The sequence below is a fragment of the Calidris pugnax genome, unplaced genomic scaffold (genome assembly GCF_001431845.1).
Source record: "Calidris pugnax isolate Ruff unplaced genomic scaffold, ASM143184v1 scaffold25, whole genome shotgun sequence".
NCBI classification, from domain to species: domain Eukaryota; kingdom Metazoa; phylum Chordata; class Aves; order Charadriiformes; family Scolopacidae; genus Calidris; species Calidris pugnax.
The window spans coordinates 9,342,831-9,351,862 of record NW_015090805.1 but is presented as its reverse complement, the minus strand read 5'-3'; the positions used below and the strand labels follow the sequence as shown (position 1 = coordinate 9,351,862).

General features: G+C 38.9%; 1 protein-coding gene across 4 annotated transcripts in view; it reads left to right on the top strand.

Moving 5' to 3' along the window:
• The window catches only part of BACH1 (BTB and CNC homology 1, basic leucine zipper transcription factor 1), a 28,322-nt gene continuing 19,290 nt past the window's right edge, over window positions 1–9,032 (top strand). For all 4 annotated transcript variants that reach the window (XM_014938166.1, XM_014938165.1, XM_014938163.1 and 1 more), the window contains exon 1: window positions 1–104. The gene's annotated coding sequence lies outside the window, so the exon portion shown is untranslated. The remainder of the gene's footprint in view (window positions 105–9,032) is intronic.

The following is a 9,032-nucleotide window of genomic DNA, read 5'->3' as shown; positions in this document are numbered from 1 at the left end:
GCGGGAAGAGGCGGCGGCGGCGGTGGTACCCTTCGGCCGGTTCGACCGACCGACCGACCAGCGGGTGAGGGCCCCGGCGCGGAGGAGCGGTGGCGGGCGCTGAGGTGAGCCGAGCGGTGCCGAGCCGTGCCGAGCCCAACCGGCCGCCGCGGGGCGCGGGCGCGTGCGCCCCCCTCCGCCCTGGTGCCCGTTGGGCTGAAGCGGCCGGGGGCGAGGAGGGGGGAAGGAAGGAAGGAAGGAGGGAGGGAGGCTGCGGCGCGGTCAGAGGGGCGGTGTTGGCCAGCCGGCCCCCCTCTTTCCCCACCTAGTCCCCCCGTTGTGGCCAGTCCCGCCGGGGCCGGCGCTATCGGACTCCGGGGTCCCGCGGGGGGAGCCGGGGCGGTGACGGAGCCGGCCTGTCAGCGCCGGGCAGCGGGCGGCTCCCCCGTCCTCGGTGCCATGCCTTCAGGTATTTCCCCACCCCCGTCCCTTCTCCCCCGAGGCCCGTGCCCAGCGCCGCCGCCGCCGAGCGGTCAGTCGTTACTGGGCGCCTCCTCCCCGCCGTTTCCGCTGGTGCCCCGTGTGCCCGTCCGCTTGCGGTGACACAGGCGTGACTCTCGCCACGCCGCCGTCCCTGGCCCCGTGCGGCGAGGGGCAGCTCAGCCCCCGGGGGAAATCCGGCGTTAAAGCCGCTTTGCCTGGGCGAAGCGTGCCGCCGGTGTCTTCGGTGTGCGTTACCCGCAGTGGGAGCTCGGGAAGGTTTGCTTTAGACCGTAAACAACGAGATCCAAATCCTGTCTGGCTTGTTCTGTGCAGGGAGATACTTGGCACGCTTTGGGGTGCGCTGAAAATGTGGCAATTGTAAAAGAATCGTCACTTGCTTTTCTGTCAAATCATGTTTCCATGCTTCATTTTGATACGGCAATATAACAGTAATGCTAAATTCATATACAGCTGGAGCCTCTCGGTGTTTGTTGCGTTAAAAAAGGACAAAGCAAACGTTGTAGCAGTGAGGGTAAAGTGAAGATAACTGTATGTGCAGTTTCATCATGTGGTAACTTTTGACAGACACGTTAATTTGAGGCACTTCAGGAAGGCACTTTCAGGGTGTGAAAAACATTTGACTGTAGTAATGGAGTAATTGCCATCCAGAAACACTACAAATTAAGGTTATGCAGCACTTTGAATACTCTAGTAATAGAGGCACTTCTTTAATCTCCAATATTATGCCACGCCAAAGAGAAAACGAAAGAGCATATTCCTGTCAAATGTGGTGAGTCCAAATTAAAGCACCTAAAATATTTCAAATCTTATTGCGTGTTTTATGAGTTTAGCTTTAAAGGTGTCTTAGATGGCATAATTACTCTTGGATGCCCTGACACGTGTGAGTAAGCCAGTGTGTATGTTAGCAAGTAGTGAGGCCCAAAAGCGACAGATTTGTAGAGAGAAACAGTTGGCACTGAAAAGAGAATATTCAAGTTGTGTGTTTTCCAGAAAGGCTTCCTTTGAGCTAATTCTGCGGAATCCCCTGCTATTTGGACTTCTTTAGAAGTACTCCTAGACTACGCTCCTCAGTTTAATCTAGTCAAAAAAAGAACCTGCTCATGTTCTCTGGGTCCGTCTTGAGAAGTGAATGAAAGCAGAGTTAGTGGGATGTTTGGGAAGTTTGCTTCACTAATGCACTCCTGATTCTAACAAAAATGGCAAAGTGGAGGTTTAACTTCCATTAACTGTGTTTTTGAGTGTTTTATACTAAAAAAATGTGTAAGATCTTGTTGTGTTAAATATGCTTTTAGTAGGTTCTAAAATCCTTATGCTAAGGATATTTTGAACGGTAATAAGTTTATGTTAATATAAGAATTGCCTAGTATTAGAAAACATAGCCTTTACCTGATCATTTCTGCACCCACTTTCATTGGGTGTAGAATTAGACACGTCTTTGCAGGAGTTGTATGAGTCCCAAATAACTTTGCCTTATGGTTTAGGGAAGCATAGCTCAAGAAGTCTCCTTCTTATGTCATTCCTGCCCCTCCACCTTCCCAGTTTTATTAGATAAGGTGTTCATATAAATTCTTCATAGATTTCCTTTTAATGATAGAGATGCCTTTCTCCCTGCTCTGGGCATGCTGGTGTGAGAGGGAGAAGTATTAGGTCAGTCAGAAGGATTCATGTTTGTGTCTGAGTGCTGGCATTTTAGTTGTCCCTTAGAATTTTACCACTGAGAATTTCACGGGGGAGATTTTAGGGGTAGAAAAAAACCTTTGTGGTATTTATAGTGTAAGTCCTGTTAATGTGCAGTCCTTAGTTAAACCATAGGTAATGTGTTAGTTGATGCAAATGAGGGCAGGAACAAAACCTTAAGTGAGCAAAAAATAACTGCTGAAACAACCATTAAGTTGTGGGAATTCAGGCTAGTATGACCACAACGCGCATAATGTATAAGGACCCACCTGCAGCTTTCCCTGCCCCCCATCTCCAGTTCAGAGTTAAGCAGTGTGGAGAGGAGAAAAAAAAAAGTAATAGAAATGCTCACTTTGCTGTAACAAATCATAGGCTCATAGGCTGTGTCACAAAAGTAACTCCATCTCCAGCAGTATGCTGTATTTCTCAGTTAAGGCCGTTTTCAGACTGGAAGGAAGTTTTGTTCTTGTTAAATAATATGAAGGGAAACCTTAGTATTTTCTATAAATGTGAGTTAGCAGGTCTGAGTAAGGCTAAATTGACAGGTCAGCAACCGAAGCTTTAAAAAGGACGGGGAAGTGCGCTGTGAAGGACAAATTGACTTTAGAAGTATTGGTGAAATGCAAATAAATTGAGTTTAATCATTAGACATACACTGGAGAGCAGGAGTAGCCTAGGGTACCAGTCACTCAAAATGCCTTTAAATAAGAGAGAGCTTGTGTCTTAAAGAATATTCAGTTAATCTTTAGAATCTTCTTGAGATAATTTGTTTGTGAATGGCTTCATTTGAACTGTCAAGATTGTGTTTGTAGGTGGTTTTTTTTAATTCCAGTCTTGGCCTGTTGACTAATACTTTGAGTAATAGACAGCATTTGCTATCCCTGTTAAGGCTTCTTCTAAGATCAGTATTTTATATGGTACCATCCCCCAAATACTTATAGCTCAGCCATATCTCTTAACATCATGTGTTAGATAGGAAATGGTCTACAGTTTCCTGATGGGAAAACTGAAACACAGCTATATGTGGTTTGGTGGAGGTCTTTAGTTGGTATTTGAAGTCTGGTCTTCTGCATGTTTTTTTCCTTTTTATATAAATATTGCCAGTTCTGATGAACCTATGCTTTTCTGTTTTCATAGAAATGTTTGTAAGTTCTTTCTGATTTATGTCTAAAGTACTTGTAGAATTTTGTTTCAATTTCACATAGTGTGAAGAGCAATTGTGGAAAAAAAATGGAGTTAAAAAGCTAATACCAGAAACAAGGTTATGAATATAATTTCCAAAAAGTGTTTTCTTTGACTTGCCAATATATTTGTTTCTCAGTTCTTTCAGGTGGTTTCTTGTGTCCCTCTAAATTAGAGTAAGTAAAATAGAGTAAGATTACATTAGAACCACAGATGGTTAATTTAGTATTCATTATAAATATTTTGACAGACATACTTGTGAATGGATTCTGACAGTCATTAAAACAAAATTATTCATGTGGTTTGTTTAACTGTGGCAACAAGTGGAATATGTAGCTATAAATGCAAAGGTATTCATCCTTTAAGTAAAGGCAAGAGTTGACAGTAGTTGTTAGTTGTGCATGCTTTAAGTTATGCCAGTTTACCACTTAGGATAAGTGACTATTTTATTATCTAACCTAATTCTTATTTAAAAAAAAAAAATCAATTTCTGCTAGTATTTTGGGGTGTTGTGTTTGTGGTTTTTTTTTTTTTGTCATTGGATGATTTGGAGGGTTTTTTTAGGTGAACCATGCCTTTGGGAAGTGTGTGTATTATTGTTATCTTCCTAGTAGCTGCTTAAATACCAGCAGAATTGAAAGATTATAAGTGATGGGATTTTGCTGCAAACGAGTCTCCAAAAGTCCTTCAGTCCTATTTTGTTTTTCAGCAGTGAAACAAACCAAATCCCACAACATGATTTTTATCTGTGATCCAAAAATTAAACAATTAGTGTTGTCTGAAATAATGGTAAACTGCAAAGTAGTAATATTCTACCTTTGATATGGACTGCTTGCTATCATCCTCTGAGGGAAACTATTCAAACCTTTGCTTTGTGGAAAATTTCTATGATTACACAGTATTAATCCTTTGCTTTTTTTTTTTTTTTTTTTTCCTCCCCTCCAAAATCCCAGCTTCTGGAGTGTTGTGGCTACTAGGAATCTCAGGTTGCACTCCCACCTTCCTGCTGCCCTATGCCCCAAGTTCTCATATAGTTTGCAAATATTAAAAAAGTGAATACTGAGGCTTAAAACCTGGAAAACAAATTAAGACACTCAGTGCAGACTTAAAACTTGCCAGACTTCCCGTCATTCTTTTTAATTCTCGCTTGTGACTTGACAAGAGTCCAAATGCTGTGGTAAGAATTATGTTGCAGAAGTGCAACCTAATAATTTTTTAAAAGTTCATTTATGTAATTAAGCTGTGAATAACATCACCCAGGTGTTTAGACTAATAAAGAATACAATTTAGGATTTTAATTATGAATAGGCTAATCATCTGAAGATGAGACCTACTTTTTTTCTGGAGAAGAAAGCATTATTCTTATGAAGCAAAGCTTACTTTTTGCTTTTGTTTTTAATCCCTTTTTTCTTTTAAAGTCTTTTTGAAATAGAGATGGAGAAGCAATAAACACGAACACTAAAATGCTTGTTCATTCCTTGTCAGCATAACATGAATCAGCAGCTATTAACTGCTGCAGGCATTCATCTGTAACATAACTTTATTTCCTTAAAAGGAGAGGTAGCTGGGGGCAAGGACATAGATATAGAACTTTAGGAAAAAGCCTTTGCAGTTTATTTTGAATAAACTGTCTCTTATCCAAACGGTCTTGTTTTAGCAGTAGTAAATGATAGTTGTCCCTTTGCACTTTACATCTGTGGATGACAGAAGTTTTTTACAGGATAAAGTAAATGTAAATGTCCACCCTAAGGGAACTGACAGAGATAAGTGACCTGCTGGAAGTTACTCAATAGATCAATGTAGGAGTCAGGAATAGCACTCAGAGTTTGTTTTCTCCAAGCTATTTTTTGGGGTCTACAATGCCTTTTCTACCAACTGTTCAGGAGTTGAAAGTGCTCTAAGAGTACAGATCTGTTCCAAGCCTGGTGATGTCTGAGCAGGCCTTTATTGTCTGCTAGGTGATAAATTAATCTTGCTAGTTTTATTGTGATGGAGATCATAAGTGAAATTGCATCTGAATGTCCAAGTTCAACCAGCTCAGATAGCAGTGACAGCAAAGTTGTCTTGCCTGGGTTCTGCAATTACTGAAATGAAGCTTCACTCTGATTTTGTCTATTTCAAGAACTTTACCCATGTACAAGTGAGAGTTACTGTGATTCCTGCAGAGGATTTATAGCCACTATGGTATTTGGGCATGCTTGCTCACTGAGTAAGTAAAGACTGAGTAACAGGGTTTTGTTTACTTTTGTAGTAAATTGGGTAACTTTTGGGCTGGATCATTTACAGGAAATTTATGGTAGGTAAAGGTCAGAAAAAAAACCCCATGTGTATAAACTGAGTTGCGCGTGATGGTAGAGCCACGTAATTGATACCTAAGTCGAGGGATACAAGATGAGCTTTTCTTTTTGCAATATCTGAAATGGATTTATTGATTGATAGAAAATAAGTAGGAGGCTGTTGCTCTTTAAAAGAAAGCACTGACTTGATAGGATGTAACTTCTCTAGCTCATGTATTTTTGCTTGGCACTTGCTAGTACCATTGCTGTCTTGGTAGAGCTTAAGACAGAGTAACTGCAGCTCAATTTTTGCTGCTTTATTGCCCCACTTGCTATTAAGTATATTACAGGTGATGGTAACAAAGTACAATCCTGTGTTTGATTTGACAGTGAGTCTTTTATAGGAAATCATTAGGTTGGATGCTAAACTTGATTGAATCCAAATGCCTGTGGATTCCCATTGTACTTTGACCATTAGGTACTGGATTTTCTTTTCCAGCTCTTTAGATTTACTGTCAAGAGTTTAGATTACAAATTTGGCAAATCAGCTATGTCTTTCTGAAAGTTCAAGCCTTCTAAGTAATAAAGGCGTGACCATCATTGATTTCCATGGGTTTCTGTGGTCTGGTTTAGTATTGTTAAGGACAACTGAAACATTCAAGCTCAGAATGTTCAAAAAGTACTTCAGTAAATGTGTACACAAATCATAGGCATATCATGTAAATAGAAGCAGAAATGACAGTGATGTGCACTCTCAAACTTGTATCTCAGTTTTAAGGGCCATTTTAGTATTCTTTGGCTGTTTGCCTTAGAGTCTCATAGCTTATGGAGCTCGTTTCTGTGACTCATTCATTCTTTCTAGTTGTGAATTTTCTTCTAACACACCAGTGGACCTTTCCAGTGTCAGCTGGTCAGACATCCAGAACACTCAGTTTAGCAGTAAAGCATACCCATGCATATGTTGAAATCTCACCCCTTTCAGTTTTTGTGGTGTTTGAGTACAAAGTAAAGGACACTGACTTTACCTCTGTGTTAACCATCTTTTGTTATTGTTCTAAGTTATTCTGTGGTAAAGTTCCTGGCAGCTGTCATAGGCAGGCAGAGACACCTCCAGCTGTTAAGCTGTTATTTTTGTCTTCTTTGTTCAGAAAGAATGATCCAAGTATATAGTAAACCAGCTATAAGTATACAGTAAACCCACTACAAGCATACAGAATTGTTGTTAAGTGGCTGTTTTTCTAAGTTACTGAAAAGCCTAGTTATAAACTATACTGCTTTTGGGGGGATTTTCTAACACTGATGCAAAATGCAAGACGCTCTGTTTAAATCCTCATTTAAAGTCTCAAGATATTTTTACTATTAATTGACTGCATTGACTAGTAGTATGTTTTATTTCTGTAGTCAGTTTGATTGATTTTTATGATCTTGTATGTTTGGCATTCATTACTATTAAATTTTTTTGGACAGAGCATTCGTGATTTAGAAATTCTCTACAGAAAAGCTGGAATTCTTTGGTAGTTGTCCAGTGGGCATGTGGCTAAGTGGCAATGACTTGGGATAATTGCTGCTGATGTTAATATTTGCAGTGTGTTGATGGATGGTACAGTTGCTTTATTATTCTAAGGTTTTGAATATTGTCTTAACATCTGCATCTTATTGCTGTTGCTTCTGGATTAGCCATATAACTTTCTCCTTTGAATGGTATTTCTGTTTATCAGCTTTTTGCAACTACAGAGGACTTCATTGTTATAGCAAATTGTGAAGTTCAGGCTCAAAAACACAAAAAAAAGGCTGATACTGAGTGTTCTATGTCAGTATACATACACTATATGTTTCTGTCCTCTGCATAATGAGGAGAATTACTCCTCAGCATGAAGCACTTGAGAAAGTGGTACTGTGTCAAATCCTGACTTTCAGGAGTGGTTTGCTAGGAAGACCTATTGTAAAAGGCATTTACTAGTTTTATTATTATAAATTTTTTTATATATATGTGTTTGTATTATATCAATTGATATAATATTATATATATAAAATATACATATTACATTGTTTCTATATTTGCATATATTATTCAAAAGTATATATCTTTTTTTTTTTTTGTAAAATGCAGTACCAGACTCTTTCCAGGACTTTGTAATTGTCTGAATTTTCAGAGACATACTTAAATATCAAACAATTCCTTTCTCCTATCATAAATGTATGGAGGTAAGCTGGGTTCTGTGCGTGCTTTTGTCAGCTTTAGTGACAACTTGATGCTTCAAAGCATACTTCACTTCTTGGCGTAACACTTTTCTTGTTGACCACAGTATGTTTGAGTGCAGACTTTTACATGCTCTGGTAGTGCTGTTGAGCATGAAAATTAATTTTCCTTGTGCTAGATTTATATATGTGTGGATGAGAAATACGTCACAATATTCCCAGTTTTATCCTGGTAGTATGTTCCTACTCTTACGCTATCAATTCCGAAGTAATATTATCTATTATTGTTTTCCTTCTGTAACTTAGCAACAGCAGTTCCTTATAGCTTTACCTGGTCTCAGCTGTAATGATTATCATCTTCGTAATATATACTTCTTTTTTTTTTTTTTTAAAGTATCACACAGGGATACTTTATGGTGTACCTAAGCATCTATACCAAGTGACTCTAGAGTAGAAATTGTGCAGGAAGTAAGTAGAGAATCATTTAACTAAATTATTTTATTCTGCAGTCAACTAGGAGTTAAAAAGCAGTAATTGCTACTCCTTGTAAGCAATGAGATGAGCGAACCTGCAGCCTAGTTTTAAAGTACCTTACACTTACTATACTTCACAAATACCTCCATGTTAATAGTATAAGCTAATGAATACCTTTAAATGCATGAGAAAAGTGAGCCTTGGATGAGATCTGTGTTTGCCAATGAGTTTTGATAGGCATCTTGCTCTGATTGCTGCACTGTGTACTTAAACAAATGCGTATTCCTTTTTTAAATGTTGTTGCAGTGCTAATTTTCATTAAGATAATAATTATTTTATACTTTCTTTAAAAATAAATATGTATATATATAAATTTAAAGTAGAGATGTCTAAATTTACTGAAGAAACAGTAATTTTACAGGTAACTTAGGTGTGGTTTTCCTGTTGAATTGTATGCTAGTAGGGAGAAAAAAAATTAATTACTTCACTTTGATAAAGCAGAGTAAAGTTTTATAGCCAGTATTTAGGAGAAAATATTTTTGCCCTTAGGCAAAACATTTTTTATCTTAAAATCACTGACCAGTAAAGAATATAAACTTTATAGTAGCATGCTTGGTTGCGTTTTCAAAGCAGAACTTGGTTCATTCAGCTGCAAGTGTTCCTTTATGTAGTTTTTATACTAATATTTGTGTTTATATACATCCTCTCCCTTTTTTTCCTACGCCTCTTCCCTCCCTTCCC